The sequence below is a fragment of the Procambarus clarkii genome, chromosome 76 (genome assembly GCF_040958095.1).
Source record: "Procambarus clarkii isolate CNS0578487 chromosome 76, FALCON_Pclarkii_2.0, whole genome shotgun sequence".
Lineage (NCBI taxonomy): Eukaryota > Metazoa > Arthropoda > Malacostraca > Decapoda > Cambaridae > Procambarus > Procambarus clarkii.
In genome coordinates, this window is record NC_091225.1 from 27786474 (window position 1) to 27812489 (window position 26016).

Sequence of the window (26016 nt, forward strand, 5' to 3'; positions counted from 1 at the left end):
TTGATCCTGATCGAAATCTTCTGTCCCATATCCACACAAATCAGCACATTGATCATCATTATTGCAGGTATTACACAGCAAATCTTGCAAAAAACAAACTCCTAAATAGCACCTGCTTATCAGTTTACAACCAAAATGTTAGGTCACTTGGTAAACATTTTGATGATATAAATGCACTACTTACAGCACTAGGTACTAAATTATCATTCATCATTTTAACAGAAACTTGGCTAAGTAATGACTATACCCAACTCTACAATTTAGCTGGTTATAAAGCCATTCATAACTGCAGGCCTAATAAAAAAGGTGGTGGTACAGCAATATATTACAAAGATACCTTCATTTGCAATAGTGTTATTAGTGATAGAGACGACTATTGTGAATATACCTTTGCCAAGTTCTCCAGTAAATCCCTTAAATCCTCCCTGACTATCGGTGCCATCTATTGATTTCCTAATACCAACATAACTTTATTCTCTGACAATGTAAAGAATCTTATCATAAATAACAATCTCAACAAATATCACATCATTCTGGGAGGTGATTTCAATATTGACCTGGGTCTTCAAAACAACCCTCAAGTTGACTATTTCCGTAACAGCATGCACTCCTGTATGCTAATCCCCACAATCACCAAGCCCACCCGAGTCACTCAAACATCTGCCACTACCCTGGATCACCTATGGACTAATATAACAGCTCCCCTTACATCTGGGGTAATTTATGACAGAACAACTGACCACTATCCTACTTTCCTCATAGCAAACATGGACAAAGCACCACCAGAAACCAAGAAACTCTCATTCAGGCTACACAGTAAATCAGCTTTAGGCAATCTCTCTAATGCACTTCACAATATTAACTGGGAATCTGAATTTAATAATTCACAGGATATAAACTCATCAACTAACCTCTTTCTCTCCAAAACTCTAAGCCTCTACAACACTCACTGTCCCCTCCTTACCAAAACAAGTTACTGATAAAAGAAAAAATAACCCGTGGCTCACAAGTGGCATAATTAAATCAATCAACAAAAAACATGAATACGAAAAGAAATTTAGGAGTGGCCTAGTTTCAAAGGAAGTAGTTAAAAGGTACTCATCAGTGCTTACCAGTATCATAAGAAAAGCAAAACTTTCATATTATGAGACTAGATTCAAAGAAGCAAAAGGCAACATGAAAAGCACATGGAATACCATCTCTAATATCCAGGGAACTAAACAACACTCCCACAACCAGATAACACTCTCTAAGGATGGCCTTACACCGTCATCTGACTTAGAAATGGCGAATGAATTTAATAGCTTCTTTTCATCGATTGGTGCTAACCTTGCAAGTAAAATCCCACAGACTCAGACACATATCAACACATATCTCTCAGGCAGCTATCCAAACTATCTTCTCCTCTCACCAGTCAGCCCGACAGATGTTGTGTCCATCATACACTCACTAAAACCAAAGCTGGGAACATCAGTGAAATCCCATCCATTGTATACAAGAGCGCCTCCCATGCCCTTGCGCCACCTATAGCTCTGCTGTTCAACAAATCCCTTGAGTGTCATACCTTCCCTGATATCCTTAAATAAGCAAGAGTAACGCCAGTTCATAAAGGAGGTAATCCGGCAGACATAAACAACTATAGACCAATATCGAACCTACCCATACTATCAAAAATATTTGAAAAAATGATCTACAAACAGCTCTACTCCTATCCGTAAAATTTGACATTCTTAGCCCCTGTCAGTTTGGCTTCCGCTCTCAAAAGAGTACCAACGATGCAATTATTAGTCTCCTTGGTATAATTTACTCAGCCCTTGACAAAAATGAGTCAATTGGACTCTTCATTGACCTGAGAAAGGCCTTTGATACTGTTAATCACGATTACCTCTTATGTAAACTCCATCATTATGGAATCCGAGGCCATGCACTGGACTATATCCAATCCTATCTTAGTGATAGACACCAATGTGTAGCCATCAATAATATAATCTCTCCCATTCTACCAATAACCGTTGGAGTGCCACAGGGCAGCATCTTGGGACCTCTTCTATTTCTTATATACATCAATAATCTGCCTAATGTCTCTAACATTCTGAAACCTATTTTGTTTGCTGATGATACTACCCTCATCTACTCCAACTCCAACCCACATACACTAAATGATGTTGTTAATAATGAACTAAAAAATGTCCACTTATGGATGTCAACCAACAAACTAACACTTAACATAGAAAAGACCTACTACATCCTATTTGGAAGCAAATCTACAAATGCAATTCAGCATCAGATAGACAATGTAAACATTAGCAACAAAAATGATGGAAAGTTTCTTGGCATATTCCTAGACAAGAGACTCAACTTCAATACCCACATACAACACATAACTAAGAAAGTCTCTAAAACAGTTGGTATACTCTCCAAAATCAGATATTATGTACCTAACTCTGCTCTCATCTCTCTATATTATGCACTAATCTATCCCTATCTCAACTATGGTATCTGTGCATGGGGTTCAACCACTGCAAACCACCTCAAGTCCATCATCACCCAGCAAAAACTGCTATCAGAATAATATCAAATTCTGCTTTCAGACAACACAGCCCCCTTGTTTAACTCCCTAAACATGCTAAACATAATCTCACTCCACAAATTCTCTTGTGTCAACTACATTTACAAAACCCTGTTCTTAAATGCAAATCTTGTCTGAAACTCTTCCTGGACAGATGTAATAGGACCCATTATCACCACACCAGAAATAAAAATCTCTTTGATATCCCCAGAGTTAAACTTAATCTGTGTAAACACTCTATGCAAATAAAGGGACCCAGTTTATGGAACTCACTCCCTACTGAATTGAAAAGCTGTCCAACTTTTACATCATTCAAAATCAATACTAAAAAGTACCTAATTTCATCTTCATAGTTTTTCACTTTTTGCCTTAAAATTGCACTGTATCTATTGCTACCCAATCTCCCAACCTTTATGTTCCCAATTTGAACATCTTTACCATTGTGATCATTGCTGTCTTCTTATATGTGCTGCCAATCTGCTGTATGGTGTTTATAAATCTTGTTTATCTGTATCTTTTGCTACCCAGTCTCCCAATCTTTATGTACCCAATCTGAACATCTTTACCATTGTGATCATTGCTGTCTTATATGTGCTGTCAATCTGCTGTATGGTGTCTATTAATCTTGTTTAAATTACTAATCAAGCTGTCAATGTAATCAATCAGAGCTTTAATATAACAATGTGCTTTAATATACTTACTAAGCTCTCTCATCTCATTTTTCTCTTGCAATGTATCTTTATCATTTATCAATTCTGATAGGAATTACCTACTTAAAATTATTTGCTAGATTAAGGACTGCCCGAAACGCTTCGCGTACTAGTGGCTTTACAAGAATGTAAATACTGTACTATCCAATGTATTCTCACAAACCCAATGTACCTTCTTGTATATAAATAAATAAATAAATAAATAATAAATAAATAAATAAATAAATAAATAAATAAATAAATAAATAAATTATGGTTGCCCTGCTTACTCTTCTGCTCTTCACCGTCTTGATGCTTTGCACCATACTGGGCTGCGCCTCAGTTCTGGTGCCTTTTGTTCGACTCCCGTCCTTAGCTTGTATGTTGACACTGGCTTCCTGTCTCTCCAGGACCGCCGTGATCGCTACTGTCTTCGCTATCTTGTTCGGTCCTTGCAACATCCTTCCTCTCGCCTCTGTCGTGCTTTAACTTTTACCCCTCCTGCAGTTCCTATTCCTCTTCACCACCTCCCTCTGTCTGTCCGGTTATCTCGCTTACAGGATTCTCTTTCCGTTCGTGTTTCTAATGTTTCTCCTCGTGTTGTTCCTTCTTTGCCCCCGTGGAGAGTCCCCCTTCCGCAGTTTTGTACGTCCTTGACCCGCGTCACTAAAGCTATTACCCCTCCTACGGTTCTAAAATTCCTTTTCCTTGAGCACTTTTCTTCTCACTCCCGCTCCGTTTCTGTCTTCACCGATGGGTCTAAGTCTGCGGACGGTGTTGGCTACTCTGTTGTTTTTCCTGATCGCACTTATATGTGTCGCTTATCTCTGGAGACTAGCATATTTACAGAGGAGCTTTATGCTATTCTCTATGCTCTTCGTCTCCTGCTTTCTCGTTGTCAGTCTTCCTTTGTGGTTGTTGTTGACTCTCGTAGTGCCCTCATGGCTCTCGGGTCCTTTAATCCGGTTCATCCCGTTGTTGTCGAGATCCAGCATTGGCTGTTTCTTGTTCACAGTAAGTTTAAGTCGGTTAAGTTTTGTTGGGTTCCCAGTCATATTGGTGTGTCTTTAAATGAGCGTGCGGATGCTGCCGCCAAGGAAGCTGTCCGCTCTTGCCCCGTCTCTCGTAAAGGTATTCCATATTCCGACTTTTACCCGGTTATCCATTCCTCCATCCTTACCCGTTGGCAGGCTTCTTGGTCGTCTGTTACTGGTAACAAACTCCGTACTCTTAAATGTTGTGTTTCCTCGTGGCCATCCTCCTACCACCGTAACCGGCGGTGGGAAACTGCTCTGGCGAGGTTGCGTATTGGCCATACTCGCTTAAAGCAATCGACAAGAAACATGAATATGAAAAAAAACTTAGGATTGGCCTAGTTGGAAAGGAAGTAGTAAAGAGGTACTCATTAGTGCTTACCAGGATAATAAGAAAAGCAAGGCGTTCCTATTACGAGAATAGATTCAAAGAAGCAAAAGGCAACATGAAAAGCACATGGAGAGAGATCTCTAACATCCTAGAAGCTAAACAACATTCACATAATAAAAAAAATCTCCAAGGATAGTTATACACCAGCAAAAGAAGAATCCGTGGTTTAATAGGGAATGTATGAAAGCAAAGGAGCTGAACAAAAGGGAATGGAGGAACTTCCGTAATAACAGAACACCAGAAAGTAGAGAGAGATACCAGAGAACCAGAAACGAGTATGTTAGTGAGAAGAGAAGCTGAGAAAAGGTATGAAAATGATATTGCTAATAAAGGCAAGACCGAACCAAAGTTACTACACAGTCACATCAGGAGGAAGACAACAGTGAAGGAACAGGTGATGAAACTTAGGGTGGGCGAGGACAGGTACACAGAGATTGACGAAGAGGTGTGTGAAGAACTCAACAAAAGGTTCCAGGAGGTCTTTACAATAGAACAGGGAGAAGTCACGGCGCTAGGAGAGGTGGCAGCAAACCAGGTGACCTTGGAAAGGTTCGAAATTACAAGAGATGAGGTCAAGAAGCACCTATTGGAGCTGGATGTGAGAAAAGCTGTTAGGCCGGACGGAATCTCGCCATGGGTATTGAAAGAGTGTGCAGGAGCACTTTGCTTGCCACTCTCCATAGTGTATAGTAGGTCACTGGAAACAGGAGACCTACCAGAAATATGGAAGACTGCTAATGTAGTACCAATATACAAAAAGGGAGACAGACAAGAGGCACTGAACTACAGACCAGTGTCCTTAACTTGTATACCATGCAAGGTGATGGAGAAGATTGTGAGAAAAAACCTAGTAACACATCTGGAGAGAAGAGACTTCGTGACAACCCATCAACATGGGTTCAGGGAGGGTAAATTTTGCCTTACAGGCTTGATAGAATTCTACAATCAGGTAACAAAGATTAAGCAAGAAAGAGAAAGATGGGCGGACTGCATTTTTTGGACTGTCGGAAAGCCTTCGACACAGTACCCCATAAAAGGTTGATGCATAAGCTGGAAAAACAGGCAGGAGTAACTGGTAGAACGCTCCAGTGGATAAGGGAGTACCTAAGCAATAGGAAGCAGAGAGTTACAGTGAGAGGTGAGACCTCAGAATGGCGTGAAATCACCAGTTGAGTCCCACAGGGCTCTGTACTCGGACCTATCCTGTTTGATATACGTAAATGATCTCCCAGAGGGTATAGACTCATTCCTCTCAATGTTTGCTGACGACGCCAAAATTATGAGAAGGATTAAGACAGAGGAGGACAGCTTGAGGCTTCAAGAAGACCTGGACATGCTGCAGGAATGATCGAAGAAATGGCTGTTAGAGTTTAACCCAAGCAAATGTAATGTAATGAAGATAGGGGTAGGAAGCAGGAGACCAGATACAAGGTATCATTTGGGAGATGAAATACTTCAAGAGTCAGAGAGAGAGAGAAAGACCTGGGGTTATCACACCAGACCTGTCCCCTGAACCTCATATCAAGAGGATAACATCAGCACCATATGCCAGGTTGGCTAACATAAGAACGGCCTTTAGAAACTTGTGTAAGGAATCTTTCAAAACATAATATACCACATATGTCAGACCAATCCTGGAGTATGCAGCTCCAGCATGGAGTCCATATCTAGTCAAGCATAAGACTAAACTGGAAAAGGGTCAAAGGTTTGCCACCAGACTAGTACCCGAGCTGAGAGCTATGAGCTACGAGGAGAGACTACGGGAATTAAACCTCACTTCGTTGGAAGACAGAAGAGTTAGTAAGGGACATGATCACCACATTCAAGATTCTCAAGGGAATCGACAGGGTTGATAAAGACAGGCTATTTAACACAAGGGGCACACGCACTAGGGGACACAGGTGGAAATTGAGTGCCCAAATGAGCCACAGAGATATTAGAAAGAACTTTTTTAGTGTTAGAGTGGTTGACAAATGGAATGCATTTGGAAGTAATGTGGTGGAGGCTGACTCCATACACAGTTTCAAGTGTAGATATGATAGAGCCCAATAGGCTCAGGAACCTGTACACCTGTTGATTGACGGTTGAGAGGCGGGACCAAAGAGCCAGAGCTCAACCCCCGCAAGCACAACTAGGTGAGTACAACTAAGTGAGTACCTGCAACAGATCTTGAAACAACAACTGAATTTAATAGCTTCTTTTCATCGATTGGTGCTAACCTTGCCCGAAAAATCCCAGAGACTCAGACACATGTTACCACATATCTTTCAGGCAGCAATCCAAACTCTCTTCTCTCTCCGGTCAGCCCTCCAGATGTTGTGGCCATCATTCACTCGCTAAAAACCAAAGCGGGGAACATTAGTGAAATACCATCGATGGTATACAGGAGTGCCTCCCATGCCCTTGCACCACCCATAGCATTGCTGTTCAATAAATCCCTAGAGTATCATACCTTCCCTGATATCCTTAAAAAAACAAGAGTAACGCCAATTCATAAAGGAGGTAACACGGCAGACATAAATAATTACAGACCCATATCAAATCTACCTTTATTATCAAAAATATTTTAATTTTTTTTACAAACAGATCTACTCCCTTATAAAATTCAATATACTAAGTCCTTGTCAGTTTGGCTTCCGCTCCCAAAAGAGTACCAATGATGGTATTGTTAGTCTGCTTGACTTAATCTTCTCAGCCCTCGACAAAAGTGAGTTTCCAATTGAACTCTTCATTGACCTGAGAAAGGCTTTTGATACTGTTAACCATAACGACCTCTTACTTAAACTCCACCAATATGGAATCCGTGGCCTTGCCCTGAACTATATCCGATCCTATCTTAGTAACAGACACTAATATGTAGCCATCAATGATATAACCTCTCCCACTCTACCAATAACTGTATGGGTGCCACAGGGCAGCATCCTAGGACCCTCCTGTTTCTTATATACATCAATGATCTCCCTAATGTCTCTAACATACTTAAACCTATATTGTTTGCTGATGATACTACTCATCTACTTTGACCCCAACCCACTCATGTTAAATAAGGTTGTAAACAATTAATTAAAAAAAAGTCTACTTGTGGATGTCAACCAACAAACTCACACTAAACATAGAAAAGACCTACTACATCTTATTTGGAAGCAAATCAACAAATGCAATTCAGCTTCAGATAGATAATGTAAACATTAGCAATAAAAATGATGGAAAGTTCTTGGCCTGTACTTAGACAAGAGACCCAACTTCAGCACCCATATACAACACATAACTAAAAAGGTTTCTAAAACAATTGGTATACTCTCTAAGATACTCTCTAAGATCAGATATTATGTACCCTACTCTGCTCTCCTCTCACTCTATTATGCACTTATCTATCTCTATCTTACTTATGGTAGCTGTGCTTGGGGTTCAACCTCTGCAAACTACCTCAAGCCCATCATCATCCAGCAAAAATCTGTTATCAGGACAATAACTAACTCTACTTTCAGACAACACACAGCTCCTCTGTTTAAATCCCTCAACATGCTAAACATAAATTCAGTTCACACATTTTCCTGTGTAAATTACGTTTATAAAACCCTTTTTCTAAGTGCAAACCCTGTTCTGAAACTCTTCCTGGACAGATGTAACTGAACACATGCCCATCACACCAGACATAAATATCTCTTTGATATCCCCAGAGTCAAACTTAATCTATGTAAACACTCTATGTAAATAAAGGGACCTAGTCTATGGAACTTATTCCCTAATGACTTGAAAAGCTGTCCAACTTTTGCCATATTCAAAAATAAAACCAAAAAGTACCTAATTTCATCTTCATAGTTTTCTACCATGGGCTTTATCTTCACACTGTATCTAGTGCTACTCAATCCCCCAATATTTGTACCTAAGCCATATTACTTTAACATTGTAATCTTAGATATCATTTGATATCATGGTTGTTGTATTGAGTGCATTTTCTACTGCATTATTCCTTGAAACTTTTCCTCGAAATGATCCTCATATTGTGCTTCAGTGAACCAATGTATAACCCTGAAATGCTATTCTCATGTATCTAGTAATCCTTGTTTCTTTATTGTGTATTATTCTGATCTGCTTTTGTGTCAATATTTCTTCAAATTACCTGTAAACATTTTTGTTGATTTTACTGTAATTATTTTACTTAAAATTATCTGTACCTGTAAAGAAAAGCTATAAAATACCCGGTAACATTTTTTATCAATTTTACTGTTAATTTATAAAAAAAAAAAAAACTGTTAGTTTAAAGACTTACCCGAAACGCTATGCGTGCTAGTGGCTTTACAAGAATGTTAATTCAACTTATTTTCTATATTCTCTGTTAACCTCCAGTGTAACTTCTTGTATAAAAATAAATAAGAATAAAATAATAAAAATAACAAAACTTTTATGATGGGTTCAAGCGACGATTGAGTAGTGCGCAAAGCGTCCCTCACCTGTGACGTCACAGCGTCATCCGCCGCCAGGAACATCAACAAAGCGGTCAGTTTGTGGTCCGTGCAGTCAGCAAGAAGACAAACGCTTCATGCAATCACGCAAATATTATCGTAAGTAAACACTTATATTTTATAATATTATTAGATTCTGGTGCTGGCTATAGTGCTGGTGTATTAAGAGGTGAGGAGCAGTGGTGGTGTATTGAGAGGTGAGGGGCAGTGGTGGTGTATTGAGAGGTGAGGGGCAGTGCTGGTGTATTGATAGGCGGGGGCCAGTACTGGTGTATTGAGAGGCAAGGGGCAGTGCTGGTGTATTGAGAGGTGAGGGGCAGTGGTGGTGTATTGAGAAGTGAGGGGCAGTGGTGGTGTATTGAGAGGTGAGGGGCAGTGGTGGTGTATTGAGAGGTGATGGGCAGTGGTGGTGTATTGAGAGGTGAGGGGCAGTGGTGGTGTATTGAGAGGTGAGGGGCAGTGGTGGTGTATTGAGAGGTGAGGGGCAGTGGTGGTGTATTGAGAGGCGAGGGGCAGTGCTGGTGTATTGAGAGGTGAGGAGCAGTGGTGGTGTATTGAGAAGTGAGGGGCAGTGGTGGTGTATTGAGAGGTGAGGGGCAGTGGTGGTTTATTGAGAAGTGAGGGGCAGTGGTGGTGTATTGAGAGGTGAGGGGCAGTGGTGGTGTATTGAGAGGTGAGGGGCAGTGGTGGTGTATTGAGAGGTGAGGGGCAGTGGTGGTGTATTGAGAGGCGAGGGGCAGTGCTGGTGTATTGAGAGGTGAGGAGCAGTGGTGGTGTATTGAGAAGTGAGGGGCAGTGGTGGTGTATTGAGAGGTGAGGGGCAGTGGTGGTGTATTGAGAAGTGAGGGGCAGTGGTGGTGTATTGAGAGGTGAGGGGCAGTGGTGGTGTATTGAGAGGTGAGGGGCAGTGGTGGTGTATTGAGAGGCGAGGGGCAGTGCTGGTGTATTGAGAGGTGAGGGGCAGTGGTGGTGTATTGAGAGGTGAGGGGCAGTGGTGGTGTATTGAGAGGCGAAGGGCAGTGGTAGTGTATTGAGAGGTGAGGGGCAGTGCTGGTGTATTGAGAAGTGAGGGGCAGTGGTGGTGTATTGAGAGGCGAGGGGCAGTGCTGGTGTATTGAGAGGTGAGGGGCAGTGGTGGTGTATTGAGAGGTGAGGGGCAGTGCTGGTGTATTGAGAGGTGAGGGGCAGTGGTGGTGTATTGAGAGGTGAGGGGCAGTGGTGTTGTATTGAGAGGCGAGGGGCAGTGGTGGTGTATTGAGAGGCGAGGGTCAGTGGTGGTGTATTGAGAGGTGAGGGGCAGTGGGTTGTATTGAGAGGCGAGGGGCAGTGCTGGGTGTATTGAGAGTGAGGGGCAGTGGTGGTGTATTGAGAGGTGAGGGGCAGTGGTGGTGTATTGAGAGGCGAGGGGCAGTGGTGGTGTTTGAGAGGTGAGGGCAGTGCTGGTGTATTGAGAAGTGAGGGGGCAGTGTGGTGTATTGAGAGTGAGGGGGCAGTGCTGGTGTATTGAGAGGTGAGGAGCAGTGGTGGTGTATTGAGAGGTGAGGGGCAGTGGTGGTGTATTGAGAGGTGAGGGGCAGTGCTGGTGTATTGATAGGCGGGGGCCAGTACTGGTGTATTGAGAGGCAAGGGGCAGTGCTGGTGTATTGAGAGGTGAGGGCAGTGGTGGTGTATTGAGAGGCGAGGGGCAGTGGTGGTGTATTGAGAGGCGAGGGGCAGTGCTGGTGTATTGAGAGGTGAGGGGCAGTGGTGGTGTATTGAGAGGTGAGGGCAGTGGTGGTGTATTGAGAGGCGAGGGGCAGTGGTGTGTATTGAGAGGTGAGGGACAGTACTGGTGTATTGAGTGGTGAGGGGCAGTACTGGTGTATTAAGAGGTGAGGGCCAGTGCTGGTGTATGGAAAGGCGAGGTACTGTGCTGCACATACAGTATCTAAAAAACAGCATAATATTTTTAATTCACAAGCAGGGTTTCCTAATGGCTCCTTGAGACTTATGTGCAAAGTACTTAACCCAGTTATAAGTTCCAAATCATGTGTGTCATATTATTAAACATCTCTTTAGAAAGCTGATTTATGTTATTTCTTAGTGTTCACTACTACTAGGTAATGATAAATCTATATCTCACTGATATATTATTAATTATATTCAGCTATTGCAGATGATTTTGATGCTGCAAACCGGAGATGCATAGCTGCGGAAGGCACGTCTGAAGTGGAAACTTAAAACGAAGCTTCAGATATGAAGCAAAGAATGCCAAGAATAACAAATGTAAGCATTGAAAACCTAGTTCAGTAATGAAAAAATTTCACAAAATTGACATACTGTGCATTATTTCATCTTATTGTCAATCATATTTAATGGTTTTTTTTTATGGAGTAATCTTTGCTATGTTGATAGTGCTCGTTGTGTGTCTGCAGGTGCATTCATTGTGTGTATGATGCCTGGTGTTAAAGTATTATTTCTTACTCGTTCATACTCTCATTTAGACGTTTGGCCTCGATAAGGTTCAGTCTTGTGACTGGTGTGTGGCACGTTTCTGTTGAAATGTAGTCTTTTCGAGACTACATTTTAAATATTACCTAACATACATGGCTACTCCCTCTCCCTTGTCTAATATATCTATCTGTGTGAAATAGATTAAATCCATTTATTTGATATTCATCTAATAGTTCTCTATTTTCTACATTCATCCATGTTTTGGTAAGTGCAATAATATGTATTGTTTCATTGCAGATAAGAGATTCCAGAATCGTTCCAGATTTCCGAAATACTGAAACGCACACCATACAGGCTTGGTGGATCTCGGTGCAAGGTAAAATTTATTTACTTGTACAGTATATATTTTTAGCTAATTTTCAGTATATAAAACCACAGTACTTAATTTTATCAGTGTCAAAGACACAATTACATCTTACTCATAAATACCTTTATGTACCTCACTTGTGGTAACATATACACACATTAAGTGTATTATGTAGCATTATCTGTAATCAACTGATTTTCAGAGCTGCTCATTACAAAATACTCTTTTAAAAAGTGTTTCTTAACAATAGGAGCATTTCATTACATATATCCATAATCAACTACAGAGCACCACTTGGTTTCCGAACTTTAGTTATCCGAAACTTCCAGTTTCCCGATTGGGGTTGGGAGTCATGCTACCCGCTACCCGAACAAAGTTCGGGTAGGAAGGGGTCCGCCAAGCGTCACGCCGGCTTGTGGTGGTGGGTGGGCGATGGTTCAGTTTGCCACTGTGACTTCACAGATTCACGGCCTATTATTCCAATTATTTTGAATTGCCATAAGGCTGGAATGTTCATTCTGTGTTTTTGTTTTACATATCTGCACAATCAAGAAACATCTGTGCACCATGTTGGCTCCAAATGCACGCATTGCGTCAGTGATGGCTGACTGGTGGGTGGATGGACGATGGAGCTTAGGTGGGAGGCAGCATGAATGAGGGGGGGGGGGGAATCAGTGAGAGAGGGGGAGAGAGAGATGCTAGGAGGGAGGGGGAGGTAGGGAGAGATGTTAGGAGGTAGGGAGAGATGCTAAGAGGGAGGGGGAGGTAGGGAGAGATGCTAGGAGGTAGGCAGGAAGGGATGGAAGTAGTGAGAATTAGGGAGGGAAAGGCAGGCTGGCAGGCACAGGCAGGCAGGCACAGGCAGGCAGGCGCAGGCAGGCAGGCGCAGGCAGGCAGGCAGGCTAGCTTGCAGGCAGGCTGGCAGGCAGGGAGTGAGTGGTAGTCACGCGGTTGAACCGCGTGACCTTGAGAGATGGGATGTAGGGGGGCGGGTGGTTTGTTGGTGGTGGGGGTGAGAACGGCTCATTCCCGAAGATAAGCCTAACACACACTACCCGTTAGCATGATGGCAGGGAGGGAGGCAGGCTGGCTGGAAAGGAAGCAGGCTGGCAGGCTGGGAAGGAGGCAGGCAGGCTGGCTGGGAAGGAAGCAGGCTGGGAGGCAGGCAGGCAGGCTGGGAAGGAGGCAGGCAGGCTGGCTGGGAAGGAAGCAGGCTGGCAGGCTGGGAAGGAGGCAGGCAGGCAGGCTGGGAAGGAGGCAGGCAGGCTGGCTGGGAAGGAAGCAGGCTGGCAGGCTGGGAAGGAGGCAGGCAGGCTGGCTGGGAAGGAGGCAGGCTGGCTGGGAAGGAAGCAGGCTGGCAGGCTGGGAAGGAAGCAGGCTGGCAGGCTGGGAAGGAAGCAGGCAGGCAGGCTGGGAAGGAGGCAGGCAGGCAGGCTGGGAAGGAAGCAGGCTGGCAGGCTGGGAAGGAGGCAGGCAGGCAGGCTGGGAAGGAGGCAGGCAGGCAGGCTGGGAAGGAGGCAGGCAGGCAGGCTGGGAAGGAGGCAGGCAGGCAGGAAGCGATATACAGGCATACCTCAGATACGAGTTTAATCCGTTCCTGGAGACGCCTCGCCTTCCGAAAAACTCGCATTCCGAAGTTAATTTCCCCATAAGAAATAAAGGGAAATGAATTAATCCGTTCCTGACTACCCCAAAAACCCCACATCAAACTAAATTTTAATACCTAATTTACCTAATTCATCTAAATAAACCTACAAAACTGTGTTCCAGTTATTACTTACCTTACTGTCGAGTGCTGTAGGCGTATGAAGATGGTGAGGAGGGGGGAGGAGGAGAGGAGTTACTGTTTGGAAGGGGAGTCCCCTTCCATAATCACATCACATAACCCCATGCCTTGTAACACTATGGATACCACTTCTCTTTCTAAATTTTTCAAACCAGCCCCTGCTTGCCTTAAACTCCCCCCTCCCCGCTCAGCTCGTTGTCGCCGTGTGGGGGCTTAGTGGGCGGCTGCCGGAGTGTGATGCTCCTTGGGACAGTCCTCTGTCCTTTTCTAGCCTTATGCTCCTGCTGTCGTCCTCTCCAATTCTGCTGGCATCTTTTCCTTTTCCTTCTGTTTCGTTTTTCTCCCCCCTCTTCTCCTATCTGCTTGCCGTTTCCTACCGACCTTTTGCTCGTTCTGGTTCTTCCCTTGGACTTCTTCTATTTTGACGCCCGGGTGCTTGAGGAGGCATACTCGTGCACCCGTAGAACTGCAGTACCCGACGTCGAGAGCGAGGGGAACCTTTTATTGTCAATCCCCACTTCGTCACTGAACCCGATCTCGACGGACTGTCGGTTTCTTAAGGTGGCGTTTGTGGGGCGTATACTCGCGACGCACCCCTAGGAGGCCCCGACAAGATCGGCGATAGCTTCTTGTTGGGTGTCCTGCCTCTAATTGTGGCTCCATGGTGGGTGTGGGGGCACATTCGTGAGTGAATTCTTTCTTTCGTCAAGATGATTACCCCTGCTTCGGCTTCTTCTGGTTTACCTTCTCAGGCTCGTGGGGTGGGCGACCAAGCCCCCGAGTCGGTCCGTATTGGAAGACCGGGCTCTGTAGCCTCCGCTGCATTGGGCCCCGACCTTGCTCCTCCTTTGGCCTCTCTGACTCCTTCCTCTGGCTCCCCTCCCTCCTCTGTGGTTGGGTCGAGCCCCAAGCCCCCAGTGGTGACTACCTCGTCCCCTGGCGCGGCTCCTTCTCTAGTTGTAACTACTGCGCCTTTTAACCCCTCTCTCTCTGGGGGTTCTCACCGCCGTCCTCGTCACGGCCGCCCTCGCTCGATTCCTTCCAGTTCTGCTACCTATCAAGCCTTGTTTGGTCCCGCTTCGTGGGCCAAATATTTTGATCTCCTCCCTCTTGATTCTGCGCCTCCTGACGATTTCTCCCTCCATCGACATCTCATTGATTCCGTGGATGCCTCCATTACTTTCAACCCCACTCGTCTCGGTACACGTGTCGTTGCTGCTCCTTCTCAGGATGCTGCTTCCCGCTTGGCTGCCTTATCCTGCCTTGGCGAGACCCCCGTTCGGGTCTCGAAGAACGTTCAGTTGAATGCCAGTGTTGGCACTATTTTGCTCCCGCCCCATGTTGCGACCGGTGTTCGGGACCTGCGCGACTGCCACGACGATATTCGACATATCCTCGCTGCCCAGGGCCATTCTATTCTCCAGGTGGACACGTTTACTCGTCCCCCTCGTGGTAGTCGCCGTCAACCCCTCCGGGTTGTGAAGATTACCTTTGATGGTAGGACCCTTCCACCCTCTGTCATTCTTGCTGGTGCCAGGTGCTCTGTCCAGGAGTACATTCCTTCTCCTCGGCTCTGCAAACAAGTGCTGGAGGTTTGGGCATGGTGCCCTCCGCTGCTCCGGGACTGTCTCTCTCTGTCCTTTGTGTGGTGGCGAAGGTCACTCTAAGTCGGAGTGCACTTCTCCCAGGCTCGTTGCCTCAACTGCGGTGAGGCCCATCCTACCTTCTCCCGTGCGTGTGTCCATTACAAGCTTGAGGCAGCCGTCCTCAACTTGAAGCACCGGGAGCGTTTATCTTTTCCTGAGGCGAGGCGCCAGGTTCGCCGGCTCCCGCCTTATGCTAATATCTCTTATGCTCGCGTGTTGCGCTCTTCCTCTCCTCGTCCTTCCCGCCTTCCTCAGACTCACAACCGTTTCCGGGCCTTGGACCCTGATGCGCCCACTGCCCCCTCCTCTGTCCCTTTGGGTTCTCTCCCGAAGGATCCTCCTCCTGGTCCTCTGTCTGGGGTTCCCCTTCCTTCTACCCGGTCTGTCGTGTCTTCTGTGTCTTCTTCCTCGTCCCCCTCCGATCCTCCTTCCCATCCTCTTCCTCCATCTATCGGCTCTCCCCGCCGCCTGTCGGTGCGGGCGGATGTCCATCGCTCTCCTAACGGCCGTCGTGTGTGCTCTCGTTCGGCTTCTCCTGTTGAGACACTGGAATCCGTTGCCCGGTACGTAGTTGCTGGGACACCGGTCTCTTTAAGTCAGAAGCGTAAGCCTGGCTCCTCTCCTTCCTCTTCCCCGGCGGGTAAGAAGGCTTCGCTTTCTTCCTCAGCTCCTCCTTCTGGCTCTGTTGCTCCTTCCCCTCCCGTTTCAGTGCTTGCGCCCCCTGTTCCTGCTATGGAGGTTTCTTTGGCCCCTGCTTCCCTTTCGGTTGCTGCTCTTGCTGGGGTGCGCTCCTCTCTTTCTACTCCCCCTCTTCCTGCTGCTGTCCTTGACTGCTCCTCTCCGTTGTCTCCTCCTCCTCCTCCGGACCCTGCCCGCCCACCTCTGATCTGTTCTCCCGTTTCCTTCCCTCCGTCTTTGCTCAGTTTACCCATGCCCCCTAACCCTGACTTTGCTGACCCTGATCCCGACCCTGATATTCTTTAACGTGCTCTGTTGGTCTTTCGCCTTTGTTTCTTCCTTGTTCTCTGGTTTTGTCCTTTCTCTTCTCGTCGTTGTCCATTCTTCAATGGAACGTTCGAGGTTATTACGCCAATTTCCTCGAACTCCAACTTCTGGTTTCGCGGTTTTCGCCCCTTTGTGTCTGTCTCCAGGAGCCAATGCTTGGTGCTCGTCCTGGTCGTTTTCGTGGCTATTCCTTTCTCTCCCCCCCCCCCCCAGCCATTGCTGGGGCTTCTAATTCTTCTGCTCTCTTGATTCGGGCTGATGTTCCCTTTGTTCCTTTACTTTTTCCTTCGCCTCTCCATTGTTCTGCTGCTCGTATCTTTGTGGGGAAATGGTACACAGTTTGTTCCATTTATCTCCCCCCCGAGTGTCCCGCTCTCTCTTCCTGATTTGAAACACCTCCTGGACTCCTTGCCGGAGCCTGTGCTCCTGCTGGGTGACTTCAATTGTCGTCATTCTCTTTGGGGTGACGTTCTGACGAATACCCGGGGTCGCCTCCTTGAGCCGTTTCTCCTCTCTTCTTCCCTGTCTCTTCTGAATTCTGGTGAGCCCACTCATTTGGACTCCCGGACTCGCACACTTTCTTGTCTTGATCTTTCTCTCTGCTCTTCTTCTCTTTACTTAGATTTCACGTGGCAGGTTCTTGATGACCTCCATGGAAGTGATCATTTCCCCATCCTTGTTTCCTTTTTCTCTTTTCACCCTTCCCTCTCTTTCCCTAGGTGGCAGTTTGCTAAGGCGGACTGGACCCTATTTTCCCTCAGTGCTACTCTCTCTGACCTCTCCCTTCTGCCCCTCTCTCGCGCTCTCCTCCTTTTTCATGACACTGTCTTCGACGCTGCCCTCCGCTCTATTCCTCGCTCTTCCTCTCGGGGTCCACGGAAGTGCGTTCCCTGGTGGAATGCGGACTGTGCTCGGGCTGTCCGCTGTAAGCGTGCAGCCTGGAAGAAGCACCGCCGTAGGCAGACGACCGATTCTTTTCTTTTCTTTCGGAAAGCGAGTGCGGTGGCCCGTAGGGCCATCCGTACGGCTAAACGTGAATGTTGGGCATCTTATGTCTCGACAATTACGTCCGAAACCCCTCTGGCCCAGATCTGGAAGCGTATCCGCAAGATAGCGGGTAAGTTCGTTCCCGATGTTTCACCGGTCCTTCACCTCCATGATACTCTTGTGGCGGACCCGTTGCAGGTCGCTTCCGAACTGGGTTCCCACTTTTCTTCTGTTAGCTCTGGTCTTCATCTTCCCCAATCTTTCCTTCTTCGTAAACCTGTCCTTGAGTCTCGTCCTTTAGATTTCTGCACTCATCTTCAGCTTCCCTATAATGATCCCTTCTCTCTCTCTGAACTTCGTTCTGCCCTGGCCCTCTGCGGTTCTACGGCGGCGGGCTCCGATGGTATTCATTATGAGATGCTTCGCCATCTCCCTCCGAGCACGTCTCAGTATTTACTGAGTCTGTATAATCGGATCTGGGAGTCGTCGTCAGTCCCTGAGGACTGGCTCGATGCCGTTGTCCTCCCTGTTCGCAAACCGGGGTCTCTGGGTACTTCCCCTAAGGACTTTCGCCCTATTGCTCTCACAAGTTGTGTCTGCAAACTCTTTGAACGTATGGTTAACGTTCGTCTGATGTGGTTCCTGGAACACCATCACCTCCTCTCCCCTTCTCAATTTGGTTTCCGCAAGTGCCGCAGCACGACAGATGTCCTGGTGAACTTGGAGGTCTATATTCGTACTGCTTTTGCTGCGAAGACCTCCGTTGTTGCCGTCCTTTTTGACCTAGAAAAGGCTTACGACACCACTTGGCGTTATCATATCCTATCTCAACTTCATTCTTTTGGCCTTCGTGGTCATCTCCCTCTCTTTCTCCGCAGCTTCCTCTCTCGTCGTTCCTTTCGGGTGCGCCTTGGTACCGCTCTCTCTCCCTCTTTTCAGCAATACGAAGGTGTGCCCCAGGGTAGTGTTCTGAGCACTACTCTTTTTCTGGTTGCCCTCAATGGTCTTCTTTCCTCTCTTCCTTCTGGTGTCTTCTCCGCTCTCTATGTCGATGATCTTACCCTTTGTTGTCAGGGTGATGATTCGCCTCTCCTTCAACGCCGGCTTCAACTTGCAATTGATGCCGTGTCGTCTTGGGCCACAGGTCATGGCTTCAACTTCTCTACTTCTAAGACTTGTGCCATGACTTTTACGCGGAAACGGGTTGTTCTTCGTCCCTCTTTGTCACTTTATGGTCATCCCCTTGAATACAAAGATTCCGCGAAGCTTTTGGGGTTATTCCTTGACACTCGTTTGTCTTGGTCTCCCCATATCTCTTACCTCCGTGTTGAGTGCTCTAAGGCCCTTACCCTCCTTCGGGTCTTGTCCCATACTTCTTGGGGGGCAGATAGGCGCACTCTCCTTGCTTTACATTCCTCTCTCGTCCTGTCTAAGCTCGATTATGGTTGCCCTGCTTACTCGTCTGCTTCTCCTTCTACTCTTCGCCGTCTTGATGCTTTGCACCATACTGGGTTGCGCCTCAGTTCTGGTGCCTTTCGTTCGACTCCCATCCTTAGCTTGTATGTTGACACTGGCTTCCTGTCTCTCCAGGACCGCCGTGATCGCTACTGTCTTCGCTATCTTGCGCGGTCCTTGCAACATCCTTCCTCTCGCCTCTGTCGTGCTTTAACTTTTACCCCTCCTGCGGTTCCTGTTCCTCTTCACCACCTCCCTCTTTCTGTCCGGTTATCTCACCTACAGGATTCTCTTTCCGTTCGTATTTCTGATGTTTCTCCTCGTGTTGTTCCTTCTTTGCCCCCGTGGAGGGTCCCTCTTCCGCGGTTTTGTACATCCTTGACTCGTATCACTAAAGCTTTTACCCCTCCTACGGTTCTAAAACGCCTTTTCCTCGAGCACTTTTCTTCTCACTCCCGCTCCGTTTCTGTCTTCACCGATGGGTCTAAGTCAGCGGACGGTGTTGGCTACTCTGTTGTTTTTCCTGATCGCACTTATATGTGTCGCTTGCCTCCGGAGACTAGCATCTTTACAGCGGAACTTTATGCTATTCTCTATGCTCTTCGTCTCCTGCTTTCTCGTTGTCAGTCTTCCTTTGTGGTTGTTGTTGACTCTCGTAGTGCCCTCATGGCTCTCGGGTGCTTTAATCCAGTTCATCCAGTAGTTGTCGAGATCCAGCATTGGCTGTTTCTCGTTCACAGTAAATTTAAGTCGGTTGAGTTTTGTTGGGTTCCCAGCCATATTGGCGTGTCTTTAAATGAGCGTGCGGATGCTGCCGCTAAGGAAGCTGTCCGCTCTTGTCCCATCTCTCGTAAAGGCATTCCGTATTCCGACTTTTACCCGGTTATCCATTCCTCAGTCCTTACCCGTTGGCAGGCTTCTTGGTTGTCTGTTACTGGTAACAAGCTACGTACTCTTAAATGTTGTGTTTCCTCGTGGCCGTCCTCCTTCCACCGTAACCGGCGGTGGGAAACAGCTCTGGCGAGGTTGCGTATTGGCCATACTCGCTTAACCCATGGTCACTTGATGGAGCGCCGCCCAGCTCCTTATTGTCCTAGTTGCATTGTCCCTCTTACGGTCGTGCATGTCCTTCTTGAATGTCCTGACTTCCAGGACGAGCGTGTGTCTTGCTTTCCGACCGCCCCTCGCGGTCACCTGTCCCTCGATAGAATTCTTGGTGACTCGGATACTTTTGATATCGTTCGCCTTATGCGTTTTTGTTCTCGTATTGGCATCCTTGGTGATATTTAGCGCCCTCTGATTATTTTGCGTATTTGATGGTGCTACATAGCCTTCCCGGTTTGGTGCCTTCTTTTGATAATTACTTACTTACTTACTTGCCTTAAACTCTTTCTTATCTGCATCACTCGTTGCAGGGGTATTCTTTAGAAGGTCTTCGTGCAACACCCTGGCTTTCTCACAAATAATGGCCTCCGAAACACTATCACCCCTCAACTCCTTGTCGTGTATCCAAATTAATAACAACTTTTCCACTTCAAGTATTTGTGGTCTTTGTGCCGTTAATGTTCTTACTCCTTTTGCCACTTTAGCACCCCATAATCTTATTTTTCTTCTTAAGTATAGTGCATATTGTTGATGTGGCTTTGTTGTACTGCCTACAAAGTTCAACAACACGTGTACCGTTCTCATGCTTCCGAATGATCTCGTTTCTCCTCTATTGTCATCCTCACATGAGCTTTCTGGCCTTTATCCTTACCACTGGCTTTCTTGGGACCCATGGTGAGATATATAATAACAAATTGTATAGACAAATCACCAAAAATCCAACAAAACACTGAAAATCCGCGAGAAGAATTGATGTGGGGGTAGTCACTGAGCGCGAGACAATGGTAAACTGAGGGGCGGCGGGGCGGAGGGGCGACGATCGCCGAACCACCACGCGCTAGGTCGGCCTGTACGCGTATCAACAAACTCGCGTCCCGAAGTAACCCTCGCCTTCTGAGACAAATTTTTGGAGTAAATACTGCTCCCCTTCCGAAAACCTCGCATACAGGGACAATCGCATTCCGAGGTACCACTGTATGGGTGTTGAAGTGAACCGTGAACCACGTGACCTTTGAGAGTGTGTGTGTGTGTGTGTGTGTGTGTATGGGTTTGGGGTGGGGGAGAGGGGAAGGTGTGTCGGTGGTGTGGGAGGGACCGGCTGACTCCATAAGCCTAACCACACTCCACAGACCTGTGACCCAGATTTGTTTCTTAAATGTACAGTACATCATCGTATATTTTAGGCAGGATGTGCCTGCAGGCTGGCAGGATGTGCCTACAGGCTGGCAGGATGTGCCTGCAGGCTGGCAGGATGTACCTGCAGGCTGGCAGGATGTGCCTGCAGGCTGGCAGGCTGGCAGGCAGGCTGGCAGGATGTTTCTGCAGGCTGGCAGGAAACATCCAGAGGATGTTTGCCAGACGTCTTAACCCTTGCACTGCTCAGGGGTCCTTGGGACATTTACACCCCTGTGCGCAAGAAAAAAAAAAATTCAAAAATTTTTTTTCGTCTTCTAAACATGTTAATTTGTGTCTCCAGAGCACGGAAAAAATAAAAAAAAAATCGTAGGTGACATATTTTGGGCGCAATTGACCGAGGAAGTCTGGCAAAAAGTGGGCGTTGACAGAGCGGTCGTCAGACCCGGTCAGCGTCACCCGCGTTGACAGATGGGAGTTGCCACAAAGATATTATTACCTAATTGTTTCAATGTCTCCGATTGATTTTTTCTTAGTTTTTTTGCAATAATATTATTCAATAGTGTGTATTGTAATATATTTATATAATTAAAGTGGTTAATAATCGCTATACTCAAAAGTATGATGTGCATATTAGTGATTCAATTATTATGTTTATAAAACTATAAACAAATAGTTTTGCTGCTATTACACTCTATACACAGGTTATATATAAGTATTGGCATGTTTTGGTCACCATAATGAACCACTAAGTTGGTATTGAGAGTCGAAAAGCAACGAGGAGTTACTGCCACACACCAGCCAGCCACTCGCTGCCACTCCCTCAACACACGCACTAAACTTTCTCCCCCAACAATACCAGTTGTGGTGTTATTACACTATATACAGACGTTATATATAAGTATGTGTATATTTTGTTCACCACAACTGTACAGCTAAGCTGATATAGTTAGTTCAGGCACTAAAGAGTCGTCGCTATACACAGATGGCGGCTGGCGGCTCTCTCACTCATTCAAGGTCACACGCACTAAACTTTCTCCCCCAACAATACCAGTTGTGGTGTTATTACACTATATACAGACGTTATATATAAGTATGTGTATATTTTGTTCACCACAACTGTACAACTAAGCTGATATAGTTTGTTCAGGCACTAAGAGTCGTCGCTATACACAGATGGCGGCTGGCGGCTCCCTCACTCTTTCAAGGTCACACGCACTAAACTTTCTCCCCAACAATACCTTTTGCAGTGTTATTACCCTATATACACATATTATATATAAATATCTACATGTTTTATGCACCGTAACTGTACACCTAAGCTTGTAGTGCGCCCAAAGAGCATAGTGGCCACCCTCTAAACGGCTAGACAAATCGTGCAGACGACGTCACCTCCGTCACCCATATGGCTCCTCCCAGCATAATCCTTTTGCTGTTATTACACTAATACACATTATATATAAGTATCTACATTTGTGTTCACCATAGAGAACCACTGAGCTGGTATGGTGAATGCAAACAATAACAGGTGGCCACACAGTCAGTAAACGATGCTGTCTCCCTCCGTCTCTCAGCATCACTCCTCCCACAGCGCTAATTATTACAACAATCCTGTTATTATCACAACCCTGGTTATTTATATCACAGTCATTGGTCATCTGTAATATTGTCATCGCTAAATAATAACAATTATATATTTATTTTGACAATTTTCGGCGATGCTGTGGTCACAAGCTGAACAGCAATGCTGTTCGCTCATGCTGCGTGCGCCGGCCTTGGTTGCTCCAACAGTACTGTGCCTCTCACACCTGAGAATATTGCCCACGATTTTTTTTTAAAATGGCATCTGTTTACAAGAGCCCTGAGGAAGCTACTGTGAACCCCGTGTAGCCGCGGGCCATTTGAATCAGGCCTGGCACCCTATGGCGTATATATACGCCATGCGCACCATGGGACATGTTACTCAGGGCGTATATATACGCCATGCGCAGTTTAAGGGTTAATAATCAGTTAGGAACAATTAAGGACTTTTATAAAGCGGATCAGGACTTCACTTATTGGTGAGTACAAACAAAACACGGTCGCATTTACGCCATGAACCTGTCGATTTTTTCCCCTTGAGTTTTTTTTTCATAAATTTTTCGGAAAAATTTCTTTTTACATTTCTAGTTTATTTTTTCCCCTCTATTTCTCGTATATGAACTTAGATGTTAACCGACGAGTCTCGTCCCCAAGGGGTTCGGAAACCAAGTGGTGCTCTGTATATCAAACCCTATTACAGGTAAAACCAGTAGGCATTCTACTGTATTTTATCAAACCCCTATTAGAATAATAGATCTTGTAATGATTTTGCAAAAATAGTGCCATTTACTATTTTTAAAATATTAAAAAATTTACCGATATGGTGCATTCGGATGACAAACCAAATTTTTCACTTTTGACAATTGAGCACCTGCTACATCCAGATTCCCGGGAGGAAAGGAAGGACGATCTTTGAAATCATTACCTAAGTAGACAGGAAAGCTCATTTATCAATATTAACATTATACATATTTTGATCAAAATAGAAAATATCACGGAAACTCCGAAACTCGGAAAAATCCAGATGACATCTATAAACAAATCACCTTTTCCTAGTTCTGCATCTCTCCTTTGGAATAAATTTTGTTGTGCCTTTATCATATATTTCACAAAACTTGACATACATCTCATTTACTTCATGTCCTAACAGCAAGTGTTTGTCAAATTCCTTAAGGAAATATCTGAGTTCCCCATAATGACTTTTCCACAAATCAGGTTTTTCAACTGCTTCAAGCTTATTTTCTAACAGATTATAATGCATTGCATACTTTATTCCCAAAAAGACATGGTCACTTTTACCCAAGGGAGAGAAGTACTGAATGATAAATACCTCTTCCTCTTGTAAATATAACATCCAGAATGGAGGGAACATCCACTTCCCTCATCCTCGTAGCTTGTTTAACATGTAGAAACATGAATGTTTACAGGATGAGGTTTACAAATCTACAAGTCCAAAAATCCTCTGTTCTAGCTTAGCAAAGCTTAGCTTAGCCTACTATATTGAACTTTAACTTTATAACAAAACCAATCAAAAGGGTTTGCAATAATATTAGTTGAAAAATTCTACCAGTTTTTGTTTTTAAGTGTTAATAGTAAAAATGCTTATGTTTTTATTGTTAAATTTCAAAGTAATATCAGTTTGAAGACGTTTAAGAATAAATATGGCTAGGTCCCTTTAGTGTATAAATGTATATTATCCACCAAAAAATTCACACACACAAAAATTGTTATTTGTAACTTATAAACTTTTTCTAGTATGTGTCCTGAAGTAAATTTCTATCAAACCTCAGTGGAAAATTCATTGGGGTTGTATGTTTATTGTTAGTATGATATACAGTCTACTGATCAATTGAACTAGGTACTATTTATCATCCGAATGCACCAATATGTCTTCATTCTTCCCAGATGAAGGAACTAGGTAATGTTCATCATCTGAATGCACCATCTGCAATGCATCATCTGAATCTTTTCCCACACTCATGACACACGGGAGGTTTATCAGCTGTATGCACAATCCTGTGAGCTTTTATAAGTCGCAGACGAATCCCTTGCTACACTCAGGATATTCACGAGGTTTATCATCCGTATGCACAGTCATGTGACTTATTGTACTGGAACGTTTCCCAAATCAACAGATAATTTTAAGTTGGCCTGGTTGGTCTGTGAGCTCGGTTTGTCCGGCACTTATAATATAAAAATTTATTACACGTACTGTCTCCACTCGATCATCCGGACTATATGGGAAGGACTCCCAGCCGGATTATCACATTTTTCGGATAATGGTACTTTTTCACCTACGAGTCCAAAAGTGACCATTACCAACTATTTTTATACCACAACATAATTTGAATTGCCTTGCCACATACAATTATTAAATATTCAACTAGAAACATCAACTTACCTTGTTGGGGTTCGTCTTCTTGATTGATGCCACACATCTTGAAGTTTAGAATGCTTAACAATTTACGTAACCTATACTAACACAGCACTAAAATTAACACTTAAAATTACTGTACAGTTCATTAAGCAAAGTTAGTTTTGACTGCCAGCTGCTGAAGCCTCACTGCTTGAAGGCATTTGGGTTGCCTGTGAGGCCTCACTTGTTCAAGGTGCTTGTTTGTGTCTCACTTGTTGAAGCGCTTGCATGCCCTCACTTGTTGAAGGCGCTTGACTTGCCTGTGATGCCTCACTTGTTGAAAGCGCTTGCTTGCGCCTCACTTGTTGGAGGCGCTTGGCTTGCCTGTGAAGCCTCATTTGGTGAAGGTGCTTGGCTTGCCTGTGGCACCTCACTTCTTGAAGGCATTTGGCTTACCTATAACGCCTCACTTGTTGAAGGCATATGGCTGCCTGTGACGCCTCACTGGTTGAACAACACATAACTTGTCTTTAATTGCTAGGACAACCTTCTTCCTCTTAACACCTCCAGAACGATTGATGATGCTACCAGACACAGTCTTGGCCAAAAATGTTTAAAGTTACTATGAAAATAAAAAAGTTATTTAAAAAAATATTTCACTAATGGCGCAGCACTGTGTATAACACGAGGGACGGACGCACATGGGTTGACCAGTGTTGGACGGGTCCACTTGGGGTAGGGCAGCTATAGCACATTACGTAGGCCACCAGGAGGAAAAAACTCACAATATTTTTGAAGGAAACTTTAGCCTGTGCACATTGCTTTTAGGAAACTTATTTATTTGTTATCACCTAATTACTAGTACTTATTTCATTTGTTTTTGGCTATGATTAATTGTTCTAAAATTAATGGCAATTCCTGTACCCAGGTGGTCCCTCCCGACGCACCCCTCCCACCCTCCTGACACCACCCACTAACCCCACCCCCTCCTCCACCATGCGTCTAGAGCCACA

The 26016-nt window shown here is 45.2% G+C and overlaps 1 protein-coding gene across 4 annotated transcripts in view; it reads left to right on the forward strand.

The window, feature by feature from the left end:
- Positions 1 to 26016, forward strand: part of LOC123753455 (zinc finger protein 271-like) — a 351329-nt gene that overhangs the window by 86743 nt on the left and 238570 nt on the right. Inside the window, exons 1-2 of one of the 4 annotated variants that reach the window (XM_069313763.1) lie at positions 9110 to 9248; positions 11305 to 11414. The exons of 2 other annotated variants lie outside the window; for them this stretch is intronic. The gene's annotated coding sequence lies outside the window, so the exon portion shown is untranslated. Of the gene's footprint in view, positions 1 to 9109; positions 9249 to 11304; positions 11415 to 11894; positions 11959 to 26016 lie in introns of those variants that run through there. One more of the 4 variants, XM_069313764.1, reaches the window with a different exon arrangement.